At 47.4% G+C, this 16,293-nt stretch overlaps 1 protein-coding gene across 2 annotated transcripts in view; it reads right to left on the reverse strand.

Annotated features, from left to right (window-relative positions):
* RUBCNL (rubicon like autophagy enhancer) overlaps positions 1-14,320 on the reverse strand; it is a 59,037-nt gene extending 44,717 nt beyond the window's left edge. The window contains exon 1 of one of the 2 annotated variants that reach the window (XM_077297381.1): positions 14,040-14,320. The gene's annotated coding sequence lies outside the window, so the exon portion shown is untranslated. Of the gene's footprint in view, positions 1-13,933 lie in introns of both variants that reach the window. The other variant, XM_077297380.1, reaches the window with a different exon arrangement.
* Positions 14,321-16,293: the final 1,973 nt, after the last annotated feature.

Here is a 16,293-nt window from a genome sequence, read left to right on the forward strand (position 1 = left end):
GTAGAATATCACAATGCTTAAAGGACACCTCAAGAGTGGATTTAAACAGCTTTTATCTTTTATAGGGAATTAGGGAGAGAGGGCGGGAGACACACAAGCCAAGTGCAGATGATGATTAAGATTTTTTTTTTTTTTTGTTAAATCACTACCACTGCTCTGGTGTCTCCCGACAGACCAGAATTGATGACGCCACAAACAGGTGCTTCTCACAAAATTAGACTATCATCAAAAAGGTACTTTATTTTAGTTCTTCAATACAAAAAGTGAAACTAATTATATAGAGTCATTACAGAGTGATCTATTTCAAGTGTTTATTTCTGTTAATGTTGATGATTATAGCTTACAGCCAATGAACACCCAAAAGTCATTATCTCAATAAATTAGAATAATTAACAAAAAATCTCTGCAAAGGCTTCCTAAGCATTTAAAAAGGTCCCTTAGTCTGTTTCAGTAGGCTGCACAATCATGGCAAATACTGCTGACTTGACAGATGTCCAGAAGGCAGTCATTGACACACTCCACAAGGAGGGTAAGCCACAAAGGGTCATTGCTAAAGATGCTGGCTGTTCAGAGTGCTGTATGCAAGCATATTAATGGAAGGTTGAGTGGAAGGAAAAAGTGTGGTAGAAAAAGGTGCCAAGCAACCACGATCTCTGCAGCCTTGAAATGACTGTTAACAAAAGGCAATTCAAATATTTGGGGGGAGATTCACAAGGAGTGGACTGCTGCTGGAGTCATTGCTTTAAGAGCCACCACACACAGACTTATCCTGAACATGGGTTACAAGAGTCGCATTCCTTGTGTCAAGCCACTCATGACCAATAGACAATGGCAGAAGCATCTTACCTGGGCCAAGGAGAAAAACAACTGGACTGTTGCTCAGTGGTTCAAGGTTCTTTCAGATGAAAGTAAATTTTGCATTTCATTTGGAAATCAAGGTCCGAGAGTCTGGAGGAAGAGAGGAGAGGCACACAATCCAACTGCTTGAGGTCTAGTGTGAAGTTTCCACAATCAGTGATGGTTTGGGGAGCCATGTCATCTGCTGGTGTAGGTCCACTGTGTTTTATCAAGATCAAGGTCAGCGCAGCCGTCTACCAGGAAATTTTAGAGCACTTCATGCTTCCCTCTGCCGACATGCTTTTTGGAAATGGAAATGTAATTCTTCAGCAGGACACTGACAAAAGTACCAATACCTGGTATAAAACCAACAGTATCACTGTGCTTGATTGGCCAGCAAACTGACCTGACCTTAACCCCATAGAGTATCTATGGGGCATTGTCTAGAGCAGGGGTGGGAAACCTCAGGTCCCAGGGCCATTTACGGCCCTCAATGACCTTTTATCAGGCCCCCCGAGCAGATTCTCAGGGACTGCATTCTTGGGCAAGAAGCTGTATTTTGATTGCCAAAAGCTCATTAATTTCTTCTTGCTCTGTTAACACACACGCAGAGTTCATTACTGAACACTGAAGGGCATGTAATGAAAGATTATGTCCTGAAACCAGTGCCAGGGTCAGGATGTACTTTGTGGGTGGAGTTTGTACATAACATCCAAATTTGTTATATGTATCCAAATGGTCCTTGGCAGAAGAAAAAAAAAAAAAAAAGGATTCCCCACCCCTGGTCTAGCGGAAGATGAGATGCACCATGCAGTCAAGCTGAAGGCTGCTATCAAATAACTTGGGCTTCCATAACACCTCAGCAGTGCCACAGGCTGATCGCCTCCATGCCACACTGCATTGATGCAGTAATTGATGCAAAACGAGCCCCGACCACGTATTGAGTGCATTTACTGAATATACATTTCAGTAGGCCAACGTTTCAGATTTTAAAATAATTTTTCAAGCTGGTATTATAAAGTATTCTAATTTACTGAGATAATGACTTTTGGGTTTTCCTTGGCTGTAAGCCATAATCATCAACATTAACAGAAATAAACACTTGAAATAGATCACTCTGTTTGTAATGACTCTATATAATATAAGAGTTTCACTTTTTCTATTGAAGAACTGAAATAAATTAACTTTTTGATGATATTCTTATTTTGTGTGAAGCACCTGAATATCATAACCGTGATCACTGCAGACAGCCAGTCACTGACCTCAGCGATCACATGCACGAAGGGCAACAGTTATGACTGAGGCTAGTGATTGACTGCAGCAGTCAAGTAATCATCAGAACAGGACCAGAAATGACAACTAGAACAGCAGCTGTGGAGTGGTGGTGTGGGATTGTTACATGTAGCGTTTTTTGGTACCGACGGTCCGCCACAACACGGCGCAACCGTCGCACGACGGTTGCGACGTGTGTCAATCCGTCGCAATACGTCGCTTAAATGTAAGTCTATGGGGAAAAAACGCATCCTGCAAGCACTTTTGCAGGATGCGTTTTTTCGGCAAAACGACGCATTGTGGCGGATTGCAGTTAACGCTAGTGTGAAAGTAGCCTTAATTGTTCGAACACATTTGCAGCCCTAAAACAGGTTTTTGTTGTTTTTTTTTTTAAATATTATGACAGACAATCTCTTTAAATACAAGGAAATAGAAACTAGTGGAAATTAGCAAAGCAGAACTAACCCTTCACAGATTTGCAACTTCTAAGAGGTGAGTGGGGCAGGAGATGGCCGCTCAACTAATAAATGAAACATGTGAACAATACTGGTAAAGAGCACACTCCAGGCACATATTATACAAGAATTCACTTGTTCCACTCTCAATTCTCAATGTGGAAGTGAGAAAGACGGAATAACCTTTCATTTTTATGAGGCTCAGAGTCAGCCAAGTCTATGGCATTCCCATAGAATGTTTAAAGGGAACCTGTCAGCAGGATTGTAACCTACACACAGTGTTAGGCGGGCGCCGTTGTACTGAATACAATGATACCTTGGTTGATTAAATCCTTCTTGTGGTTGTTTAATCTTTATTTTCAGTTTTGAGCTAATGATATGCTCTTACCCGGGGCGGCCTGTGGGGGGGTCTGCATATGGTGCTCTGCTTACAAATTCATCTGTATGGGTTTATGAGGGGTCAATGATCCCTCACTGACCTGCCCCCTATTTTACATACTGAATATAATGTGTTTTGAAAAAAAAAAAATTCACATTCAGCAGGCAGGGACCTGCGCTGTAGCATGATTGCATAAATGTCTATTTAATTATTATATTTGGTGATATAAGTTTATTCACAAAAAAAAAAAAAATAGTAGCAGTAGCCTCTATTGGCGATGCGATAGACGCGCTGCAATTTTGCTAGAGGAAAAAAATAAAAAGAATTGTCTCCACCAAGATGGCGCCAGTGGCACCTGCACAGTAGCATCTACCAGGCAGGTGCCATTGAGTCAGAATTTTTTTCTGAATAAATTTATATTACCAAATATAATAATTAAATGGACATTATAGATGTGATCATGCTGCAGCATGAATGTGAATTTTTTTCTTCAAAACATATACACAGTATGTAAAATAGGGGGCAGGTCTCTGAGGGGGTCAGTGACCCATCATTAGCCCATGCAGACGCATTTGTAAGCAGAGCACCACATAAAGACCCCCAACACAGACCGCCCCGAAGCTCGAGCATATCATTAAAGGGGTACCGTCACATTAAGCGACTCTGCAGCGATATCGACAACGATGCCGATCGCTGCAGCGTCGCCGTTTCGTCGTTGTGTGGTCGCTGGAGAGCTGTCACACAGACAGCTCTCCAGCGACCAACGATGCCGAAGTCCCCGGGTAACCAGGGTAAACATCAGGTTACTAAGCGCAGGGCCACGCTTAGTAACCCGATGTTTACCCTGGTTACCAGTGTAAATGTAAAAAACAAACACTACATACTTACATTCCTGTGTCTGCTGCGTCCCCCGGCCTCAGCTTCCCTGCACTGTGTAAGCGCCGGCCCTAACAGCAGAGCGGTGGCATCACCGCTGTGCTTTGCTTTATGGCCGGCACTGACACATTCAGTGCAGGAAGCTCTGAGCAGCAGCGCGGACGCCGGGGGACGTGATCAGAGGGTGAGTATGTAGTGTTTTTTTTTTACTTTTACAATGGTAACCAGGGTAAATATCGGGTTACTAAGCGCGGCCCTGCGCTTAGTAACCCGATATTTACCCTGGTTACCATTGTAAAACATTGCTGGCATCGTTGCTTTTGCTGTCAAACACGACGATACACGCCGATCTGACGACCAAATAAAGTTCTGAACTTTCAGCAACGACCAGCGATATCACAGCAGGATCCTGATCGCTGCTGCGTGTCAAACTCAACGATATCGCTATCCAGGACGCTGCAACGTCACGGATCGCTATCGTTGCAAAGTCGTTTAGTGTGAAGGTACCTTTACTGAAAACTACAAATAAAGATTAAACAACAACCACAAGACTGATTTAATCACCCAGACATCATTTTAAGGGCTTGTTTCCACTTGCGAGAAACACGTCCGTGTCTCGCATGTGTAAACCAAGCTCTGGCGCTGGCACTTTGGAGCGGAGCTGTGCAGCTCCATATGTTGCTATGCGGCCGCACGCTCCGCTCTGGAGTGCCGGCGCCACAGCTTGGTTTCCACATGCGAGACACGGACGTGTTTCTCGCAAGTGGAAACAAGCCCTTATCTGTATAACGGCGCTGACCTGACACTGTCTGTAGGTTACTGAGCACAATCCTGCTGACAGGTTCCCTTTAATCAACTGTGTGACATATGTACCACAATTTGCACCAAGCAAATCAGTTTAGAAAAGCCAAGATTCAGACATACAGTAATTCTGAAATGACGACAAAAAAAAAGAAAAAAAAAAAAAAGCTACATCTGCACAACACAGAATCAGTCATGAAAAAGTTATGGCCAATTTAAAAAGGTTAATGGGGTTTTCAATATCCATAAAAAAAGGATGTAAAATTCCTAAATAGTGATAATAAATCAACATAAGCTTTGAACATTGTTAGTTTAAATAAAAAGAAACAACTGATCCCTCATGAAATGCTCTCCTGTGCTATGCCTCCACCCTTCAACGTAAGATCTTACTGCCTTTTCATTTTCTGTTTTATCTTGTGAGAAAAATTGTAGAAGCTAAAACTAAAATGCACTTGACTTTTGAAAAAAAAACATCTACATCAGAGATTCCCAAACTCCAGTCCTCATGGCCGCAACACATCATGTTTGCAGGATTTCCTAAGTATTGCAGAGGTGAGAGAACCTGAGGTAATTTCTGATAATTCCGTCACTTCTAAGGGTATGTTTCCACGTGGCGCACCACCAGCAGCACTTTGAATGCAGCGGATCCCGGCTCCGTCCAAAGCGCTGCCCCCTTTTGTACGCGCGGTGATTCCGTATGTGTTCACTGAATACATGTGGAATCACCCCATTCTAGACATAGAAAGGTGCTGTTTATCTTGGGGAGACTGAGCATCTCCGCAAGATAAACAAACATACTGGGGTCTAGAAAGACGCGCCACATGTCCGTTTACGCCGGTCTGCCACCACTATGCTGTAACATCTGGACACTGCGGCTGTATGCAGCATCCAATCCGCAGCAAATACGCCAAGTGGAAACATACCCCAATATGGAGGAAATCCTGAACTCATTATCTGTTGGGGTCAATGAGGACTGGAGTTTGGGAAACACTGATCTACATGAATCAGCAGTGAAATTAAACAGTTGAAAGGAAAGTTATCAGAAAACTCCTCATGTGCTAACCACAGACGTCATTAAATACGGACTGGCTCCCTTATCGCAGTACGACCATGTTTTACTCTGAAACATTAGGACAGCTCAGCGAAATCATAGGTTTATTGATGAGCCTTGCCAAGTAAGCCAAGCTAAAGCTATGTGCACGTGGCATCTTTTTAGGCAAATTATAACTGGAATTCACCTGAAAAAGTCTGGCACAACCACCCTATATTATAAATATAATGCACGGCAATATCAAAACGACATTGCTGTGCACGTTCCATCTCATAACTGACATACTGATAATTGGGGCGATATCCACCCGCCTCTCTACACTTCACCATATAGAGTAAGAGAGGTCAGCAACGGAGCCACAACAAGAATTAATGCAAAGCCACCTCAGGAAATCAAAAGCCAGCATTTTCCTGAAGAAAATTTGCCTGTGAAAACTTGGCGGCTGCGCCAGAATCTATAACATGCCATGTGCACATAGCCAAAGAGGGAGCGACCTCGCGGACACATTTCCCTGTGCCCGACTCGTACCTCAGTCACTACTTTACGATACTCTTAGTTAGGACAACATGAAAACTACTGGTGACTTCACTGACTGGTTGCACGACTTGTCTCAACAAGATTTACTGGAAGTTTGTCACTTCACCCAATAAATAATTGCAGGATTTGGGAATTCAGGTAATATGGGATTTCAAGTTGGTCAGCTGCCTGGGAACAACCCTTTAGTTTTCATGTGAACCTCAAGATTTTCTTGACTTATTAGTGAGAATCCAATCTAACAGCAGAAAGTGTCGGAGGCTGCCATAAATGGGGAACTCTGAGAGGAGCTGCCTACTACCACAGTCTCATTTATCTCGGAAATGGCTGGATGTACACCGTGAGCTTTCTATGGCCTCTTCCTGCTATTCAAGAGCCCGTAACCTAAATCCACAAATAAACAGTAAGGTCTTATTCACACACTTATATTTTAGTAAGAATTTCCCATCAGCATTTGTAAGCCGAAAGTCAGAGTAGGTCCAAACCAAGGAAGACATACAATTCTTGCCATTATACTTTTTTTTACTTCGTGGCTTCCACTCTTGCTTTTAACAAAAACTGATGTAAGTTACTGACTGGAAAATCCCCATGTTATTGGTTCCTTCAAAGGTTTTTTATGTTAATTTCTCTGGCTAACAAAAAAAAAAATAAATCTACATCAAAGAAAAGCTTTAAAAGAAAAAAAATAGAAAAAGGAAAAAAATGCATGAGTTATCAAGGAGTTTGAGCCAGAAAAAGGACATGAAATAATTTCAAATGTACCAAATACCATTTTTTGCAACTCGTCCCTTTTATGACAGTTTCAGCAGGGTTTAAAAAAAAAAAAAAGGCTGGGAAGCTTCAAGGTAACGGCGTGGCTTAGTGCGACCCAAGTGACAAATTATACCAGAAGTGCACTGAGGGATGTGGCAAAGTCATTAGGTCCACGCCTCTTAAGCCAGCGCACCCTGGATCAAGAAACACGTACAAAATGAAAATGCCTTTTATTGTTTGTTTTTTAAAAGGTGATGTTTTAGTGTATGGGGTATTTTATGTGCTGCAAATGCCTCAAGAATTGACATGTTGCTGCTATTAATTTACCCAAGGAAGCCATCTTGGAATGGCTATGAGCATAGGGAAGTCTTTCCCACACATTATCCTGGTCGCAGTCTCTGCTTATTCTACCATCTTTATTTCTTTTGGATAGCCACAATCCTTTATGGCAGTAGTAATATGTTTTGTTCACTATTATACAATACGTTTTGTTGTACTGCATTATTATTGCTCATCTGTTTCTACCTCGATATCATGAATACAGGTAATAGAAAGCGGATAGTGCACCTGGGGTGGTTCTTCGCCAAATCCATAGGTTGGGACCAAGATCTTGTCTTTTGAGGATTTAACACACACACAGTTTGCTATTAAATTATCAATTTTCTACCGTGAGAAAGTTGTATGGTGCAGATGCGAGTTCACCGCAGTGAAATTCTCCCGGTGAACTCGCCTCTGCACCGTGCCACTTTCTCACGGTGCTAGCGGGGATCCCACAGAGGTCACCGCAGTTCATCCTGGCTGGGAACGGAGCCTCAGTGATGTCACCGCTAGTCACTGAGGCTGCGCTCACAGCATCTCATTCCCCAGTGGTTCTCAGTCTGGACGGTCACTTCTTGGCACCGTTCAGGTCAAAAACGAATTATCCCCCAGACATGGATTACGGCGTGGAACAGAACGATGGACAGGTGAGGGATATTGTTGTTTACTTTTTGGTTTATTACAGGAGACCGAGGGCATCAGTGGATTTAGGAGAGGTCATAAATATGGCTTAATTGAGATTATTAAAGGAGTCTGTGTCATTTTTTCAATTAAAGGATTTTATTCAGGGTGTCTATGTTTTCTTAGAAAGTGACTATGGGGTTAGTAATGGGGGCGTCTTATTGGCACCTCTCCATTACTAACCTCAGGCCTTAAAGTCGCCTGACAATACAAAGGTGACCAACCCCCCCCCAAATAATCACCCCACTTGCCACCGCTACAGGGCAAGTGAGAAGAGCCGGGAAAATCGCCAGAATTGGAATCTAGATCTGCCTTTTCTGGGCAGCTGCGGGTTGCTATTTCTAAAATGGGGGGGGCAATATCCATGGCCCCTTACCATCCTGAGAATACCAACCCCCAGCTGTCTGCTTCAGCAAGGCTGGTTGTCAAACAGGGGAAGGGAGGGACCCAATGCCTTTTTTTAAATTAAATTAAAAAATGCGACGTGGGGACCCCTGTCAGCTTCAGAAAAGCTGGTTGAGGGTTGCAGCCAATGTGAGTTTTGCCTCGCTTGTTATCATAAACAAGGGGGAACCCGCACAGGTTTTTTTTTTATTATTATTTATTTACAGCGCAGGAGCGGCTATTGAATACTCCCATCAGCCGCTCCTGCTCTCACGGTTATTAGTGGCAGCAGGTGTCGGATGATGGGAGCAGTAGTCCCATCAGCTGATACCAGTGACTGGAGGTAAACTATACCCCTCCGATCACAGCTGAGCGCTCCAGCTGTCTTCTGACAGCGTGGGTACAGTGGCTCTCTGACCGGCGGGGATGGTTTCACCGCCAATCAGAAGCGGTGTTTGCCGTGCTGTCATGCACATGACAGCATGTCAAACACTGTAATGTCGGGCCCCTCATTCGAGTGAATGGGGGGTCTGCTGCTGGATGACAGGCTGTATGGACGCATCATGCAGCCTGCCATCTAGATGTAGCAGAGCCCAGTGTGAGGTCACATCCGGCTGTCCTTGACTTTTATGCAGCACATAAGCTGCAAAAAAACCTCAACCTGCGTATTTGCAGCATTTTTTTTTCACCATCCATTCAAGTCAATGGGTGAAAAACACAGCAAAAAAGCTGAAAGAAGTAACATGCGCGATGTCAAAAAAACGCTGCAAAGCACAAAATCTTGATGACATAAAAAAAAAAAAAAAACAATGTGTGTATGAGATTTCTGAAATCTCATAGGCTTTGCTGGTACTGTAAAAAGCAGCTGAAATTAGTATTTAAAAAAAACGCAGCAAAAACACAAAGTAAAAATGCCCAATGTGAACTTACCGTTAGGACCTTTGGTGCTGACAAGTCGTGCAAAAAAAAATATATATTAAGACAAAAATTATGAATTATGGCCAATTTGTTTAAATGTCATTCTTCTAGCCCTTTAAATGAGTGGAATGGTCAATATCTGAATTTAGGTATTGGAAAAAAAAAAAGTAATTGCGATTCACACATTTAAGCTGAAATTTAGTGCAGATCACATACAACTTCTCAATAGGAGTCACTCACAAGGAACCACTTAAAGGTCACAAGCTCCTATTTTAGGACACTTTTTGAAGCATCATTTCAGACCACAAAATGTACGTCAGCAAGATGACTAAAATAGAAAAACTAAATATGCAATCTTTTCTGAGAATAAGTGCCCGACAGTGTAAAGACACCTGTAAAAAAACATCTGCCAACCCTCCTCAGAACAGTTCTTACTATAAAGCTCAAGTATCCTGGGACGCCATTTCCTGTAGGTGCCTACACTTATTGGGCTTCACTGGTTTTTTTTTCCCTTTTTTTGTTGTTGGTATTTTGCCAGTCAATCATGTACAGAGGTGGTAATGGAGAGGAATCTCCTCGCCCTTTATTTAGAATAGTCATCCTAATCTAGTAGGTCCCAACTTTATCACTGCATATCTGTGGCTTACATTTAGAGTTTAGCGTCCCTGGCCCCTGAGGATATCCAATCTTAGCGGTAATGTGGTCTTCTCATATAATATAACCTGGCAGGCATGCATGTGCACACACCACCCCTTAAATTCTATGGGACTGAAGGAGCTTGCCCTTTCAAGTGTAGATCTAAGGATTGGGGAGGGTCCCAGCAGACGTACCCCCAGTAATCAGAAGCTGAGTGGTCGTTAAAAAAATATAACATAATATAATACCCACATTAAGATGTTTGGAATAATTTACAATATTAAAGTGGGGTAAGTCTTGATGAATTTGCGGGACAGATTTCACCATTACAGCCATTTACAGTCAACTTCAACCAACGTGAAGCAATAAAATAATACTCCCATTAAGAGTCCACATAATACCGCCACGTTTCACACATTATACTAAAATTCTGTACCCAAATAATTCCACCATGCAATCATAAATAATACCGTGTACCTTTAGGTTTCTCCAGGGGTTCCTGTATATACAGAGAATACAGACACCATATACATACATGGCGTGCAACTGTCTGCTATCCACCTACACACTACAAGGCGGTCCCACAAATCCGTGATTATATAAGGTATTATGAGCAGGACAAATCAATGGACAGAACCTATATGAGCACAAAATTACATGGCATGATATTTTCTTTTCATGGCTTCTGTATGAAGTTTAGAGCGGTGAGGCGCTGGCCTGTGTCCACCTCTGTGATATGGCACCATTGTACTTTTTGGGCCAATGCTGCACCTCTGCAGGGGCAAAGGCTAAATGCAATCAGTTTTTTGGAAGATTCAAAAATGCTAGGATAACTCTTCATCACCATTTCTGGTGGAGACCCACTTCAGCATTCACTTGACAAGTTGTTGTTTTTCCTTTTTGAGGATTTTTTTTTCTTCCTGTAGAAGGTTTTCAAAAACAATTGGTGGAAAAAAAAAGTGCATGTAATTCCTTCAATTGGATCCTGATAAAAATCAATATAAGCATCATCCAATAAAAAGCTGCAAAATAGCCTTCCAAAAAAATAAAAAATCTTCAAAGAAAGGAACCTTCCCTGAACTGGTTTCCACTTGAAAAAAATCTTTCAATTGCTTTTATTTAGCCCCATACTAACAGTCAGTAAGGCTACTTTCACACTAGCGTTAACTGCAATACGTCGCAATGCGTCGTTTTGCCGAAAAAACGCATCCTGCAAAAGTGCTTGCAGGATGCGTTTTTTCTGCATTGACTAACATTAGCGACGCATTGACACATGGCGCAACGGTCGTGCGACGGTTGCGCCGTGTTGTGGCGGACCGTCGGGAGCAAAAAACGTTACATGTAACGATTTTTGCTCCCGACGGTCCGCTTTTTCCGACCGCGCATGCGCGGCCGGAACGCCACCCTCACCTCCCCGCACCTCACAATGGGGCAGCGGATGCGCTGGAAAAATGCATCCGCTGCCCCCGTTGGGCGGCGCAGAGAACGCTAGCGTCGGTAACCTCGGCCCGACGCTAGTGTGAAAGTAGCCTTAGCGGCAATCACGAGAATCGGGCTAGAATATGTAATCGTTAAATAAAGTCAAATTAAGGGAAAAACTCGTAAAGACTTGATAAAAAACTGAGAACAACAGCAGAAAATTCTGTAGATTTAATATGAAGGAAATAAAGGGAAAAAAATATATCTGTTTTTCTTACATCTAGTTTTACCAATAAAAACTGATCAGTAAAATGAGGGCTGCAAGGGTTAACAGTGGCCGCCTGCTATAGTGCATTACCATTTGAATGCCTCCCTCCCAGAGGAGACATGAAGAATGCAAACTTCCTACTCCAGCAACACATGGGCCTGCAGCTGCCCTACAGGACCTGCCAGCCCCCCAGAGCGGGGGAGGGGGCCCAAACTGGACAAGATCATCACTGTTCTCATTACCAGAAAGTCTTCAAGAGGGAAGAGATGCTAAATCATGGAGCGGAGGGACCCAGCTGTAGCCCTGGCAGGCTATGGCACAGGGGCATTCACTGGCACCCACAGCAGGCATATACACGTCTGGCTAAATGTGCAGGTAGTTGGGGGGAGCGGAATATGGTGTGTGGGACCGCTGGTCACAAAGGGAAAGACTGGAGACAAAGCAAGAGGAGATTCATCCCTGCAGGTGACCATCGTCCGGGTACCAGTGACACCAGATGGCAGGAGGACACCGGCCCCACATTGTGTATGGCTGTGATCTGCCCAATAAAGAGGACAGGTTACCGCTCAGGAAGAGGGACTAGTCCCAAATATCTGCTCTACTCACTAAAGAAGTGCCATTAATTCCTCTACACTGTACAGACATCACTGTCCCCATTGGGGCTCACAATATACATTCATTATCATACATCTGGCGTGAGAGGAAACCCACACAGACCGGGGGGACATACAAACGGATTGTGCTAAGCAGAATGAAGAAAAAGCATAAAAAGAAGGAACATCACTTATAGGTGCAAAAATATGGAGAGGGATAACAGGTTTTCTGTGCATCTTGGACATGGAATATACGTAAATAATTGGGGAATAAACATATTCCATATTCCCTGCACTTGATGGAGATGTTGTCCTTGGTGGGATTTGTACCCAGGACCCAAAAGCCCAAATAGGAGAGGTCTGCATAAATAGAATTTCATAGTAACGTCAGGGACCCAGAGCAGCATCCGCCGCGCACCGGGGGGAGAGGACACAGGGCAGCATCCGCCGCGCACCGGGGGGAGAGGACACAGGGCAGCATCCGCCGCGCACCGGGGGGGGAGAGGACACAGGGCAGCACCCGCCGCGCACCGGGGGGAGAGGACACAGGGCAGCATCCGCCGCGCACCGGGGGGAGAGGACACAGGGCAGCATCCGCCGCGCACCGGGGGGGGAGAGGACACAGGGCAGCATCCGCCGCGCACCGGGGGGGGAGAGGACACAGGGCAGCACCCGCCGCGCACCGGGGGGGAGAGGACACAGGGCAGCACCCGCCGCGCACCGGGGGGAAAGGACACAGGGCAGCATCCGCCGCGCACCGGGGGGGGAGAGGACACAGGGCAGCATCCGCCGCGCACCGGGGGGGAGAGGACACAGGGCAGCATCCGCCGCGCACCGGGGGGGAGAGGACACAGGGCAGCATCCGCCGCGCACCGGGGGGGAGAGGACACAGGGCAGCATCCGCCGCGCACCGGGGGGGAGAGGACACAGGGCAGCATCCGCCGCGCACCGGGGGGGAGAGGACACAGGGCAGCATCCGCCGCGCACCGGGGGGAGAGGACACAGGGCAGCATCCGCCGCGCACCGGGGGGAGAGGACACAGGGCAGCATCCGCCGCGCACCGGGGGGAGAGGACACAGGGCAGCATCCGCAGCGCACCTGGAGGAGAGGACACAGGGCAGCATCCGCTGCGCACCAGGGGGAGAGGACACAGGGCAGCATCCGCCGCGCACCGGGGGGAGAGGACACAGGGCAGCATCCGCCGCGCACCAGGGGGAGAGGACACAGAGCAGCACCCGCCGCGCACCAGGGGGAGAGGACACAGGGCAGCATACGCTGCGCACCAGGGGGAGAGGACACAGAGCAGCACCCGCTGCGCACCAGGGGGAGAGGACACAGAGCAGCACCCGCTGCGCACCAGGGGGAGAGGACACGGGGAGCACCTGCCGCACACCGAGGGGGGGGGGGGGCTGGGAGTACACAGGGTAGCATCCAAAATGCACGGGGGGGGGGGGGGCAGGACACAGGGCAGCATCCGCCGCGCACCAGGATAGCCACTTCTTGAAATTGATGGCCCAGCCTGCCTTACATCATTGGGGGCCGACTTTGGGTAGGAATTGACTATCATGAATTCAGAAGTGGACCCCCAACATCTATTCCCAGTACTGGGGTCTTGAGCAGCAGACCTAGTCCAGGTCTGACCCCCGAGGTTCCCTCCACACTAATAGTCACCAGTTCTAGAAACTTGTAGATAACTTATTGCAGCCATCACACTGGGGAACCATCAGCCACGCGGAGCTATAACTCTGGGGGTCTTACATCAGTGGCTGACATCAGCTCACAATAGCGCGATGTGCACTGGACACATGACCCCGCTCCCCCGCAGTCACAGCCGCTGAGGAGTGTCCGCCGCTCCGCCTCTCACCTCAGGTACCGGCGGCTGTAATCTCGGGCACGTCTCTCCGGTCAGATGCGAGTGTCCCCGTGATAATGGCTCCGGCTACATAACGGGGCCGGCGGCTGCTGCTCAGTGCGGTCCGCAGTGTTACCCGCAGTGCCCGGCGGTTGTGATGTATACACCGCGCTAACTCCGCCCTCCCTGCCGCACACTGTGCCGGCGGCTCCGCCCACAGCTGGCTCTGGCCCCTCCCCCACCGCGTCTTCCGCATGGTAACTGCTACTTCTCCTGGGTCACCGAGTGCACTCAGTGCACGGCTGTGTGCGGCCATTATCTGCCCGAGGGCATCACTGATCCTACTGCTGGCCTTGAGAAGACGCAGAAAACGCCGATAAGATTACAACTAGCTGCGACACTTTATATTACTGCAAACCAGAAGTAAAAGCTACAAAGGGGCAAAGACCAATTTACCCAAAACCAACGGCAGCGCCTGTGCTTCCTGCGCCTTATCAGTAATCAGGGGGTTGTCCAGAGAAAACAAGTTATCTGTCCACAGGATAGGGGGTAACTTACTGATCTCTGGGGGTCTGACCGCTGGGACCACAAATACAGGATAGGGGTAACTTACTGATCTCTGGGGGTCTGACCGCTGGGACCACACATACAGGATAGGGGGTAACTGATCTCTGGGGGTCTGACCGCTGGGACCACAGATACAGGATAGGGGGTAACTTACTGATCTCTGGGGGTCTGCCTGCTGGGACCACAGATACAGGATAGGGGGTAACTTACTGATCCCTGGGGGTCTGACCGCTGGGACCACAGATACAGGATAGGGGGTAACTTACTGATCCCTGGGGGTCTGACTGCCGGGACCACAGATACAGGATAGGGGGTAACTGATCTCTGGGGGTCTGACCGCTGGGACCACAGATACAGGATAGGGGGTAACTTACTGATCTCTGGGGGTCTGACCGCTGGGACCACAGATACAGGATAGGGGGTAACTTACTGATCCCTGGGGGTCTGCCTGCTGGGACCACAGATACAGGATAGGGGGTAACTTACTGATCTCTGGGGGTCTGACCGCTGGGACCACAGATACAGGATAGGGGGTAACTTACTGATCTCTGGGGGTCTGACCGCTGGGACCCCAGATACAGGATAGGGGGTAACTTACTGATCTCTGGGGGTCTGACCGCTGGGACCACAGGTACAGGATAGGGGGTAACATACTGATCTCTGGGGGTCTGACCGCTGGGACCACAGGTACAGGATAGGGGGTAACTTACTGATCCCTGGGGGTCTGACTGCCGGGACCACAGATACAGGATAGGGGGTAACATACTGATCCCTGGGGGTCTGACCGCTGGGACCACAGATACAGGATAGGGGGTAACTTACTGATCTCTGGGGGTCTGACCGCTGGGACCACAGGTACAGGATAGGGGGTAAGTGATCTCTGGGGGTCTGACCGCTGGGACCACACATACAGGATAGGGGGTAACTGATCTCTGGGGGTCTGACCGCTGGGACCACAAATACAGGATAGGGGGTAACTTACTGATCTCTGGGGGTCTGACCGCTGGGACCACAGATACAGGATAGGGGGTAACTTACTGATCTCTGGGGGTCTGCCTGCTGGGACCACAGATACAGGATAGGGGGTAACTTACTGATCCCTGGGGGTCTGACCGCTGGGACCACAGATACAGGATAGGGGGTAACTTACTGATCCCTGGGGGTCTGACTGCCGGGACCACAGATACAGGATAGGGGGTAACTGATCTCTGGGGGTCTGACCGCTGGGACCACAGATACAGGATAGGGGGTAACTTACTGATCTCTGGGGGTCTGACCGCTGGGACCACAGATACAGGATAGGGGGTAACTTACTGATCCCTGGGGGTCTGCCTGCTGGGACCACAGATACAGGATAGGGGGTAACTTACTGATCTCTGGGGGTCTGACCGCTGGGACCACAGATACAGGATAGGGGGTAACTTACTGATCTCTGGGGGTCTGACCGCTGGGACCCCAGATACAGGATAGGGGGTAACTTACTGATCTCTGGGGGTCTGACCGCTGGGACCACAGGTACAGGATAGGGGGTAACATACTGATCTCTGGGGGTCTGACCGCTGGGACCACAGGTACAGGATAGGGGGTAACTTACTGATCCCTGGGGGTCTGACTGCCGGGACCACAGATACAGGATAGGGGGTAACATACTGATCCCTGGGGGTCTGACCGCTGGGACCACAGATACAGGATAGGGGGT

The sequence above is a fragment of the Ranitomeya variabilis genome, chromosome 3 (assembly GCF_051348905.1).
Source record: "Ranitomeya variabilis isolate aRanVar5 chromosome 3, aRanVar5.hap1, whole genome shotgun sequence".
Classification (NCBI taxonomy): domain Eukaryota; kingdom Metazoa; phylum Chordata; class Amphibia; order Anura; family Dendrobatidae; genus Ranitomeya; species Ranitomeya variabilis.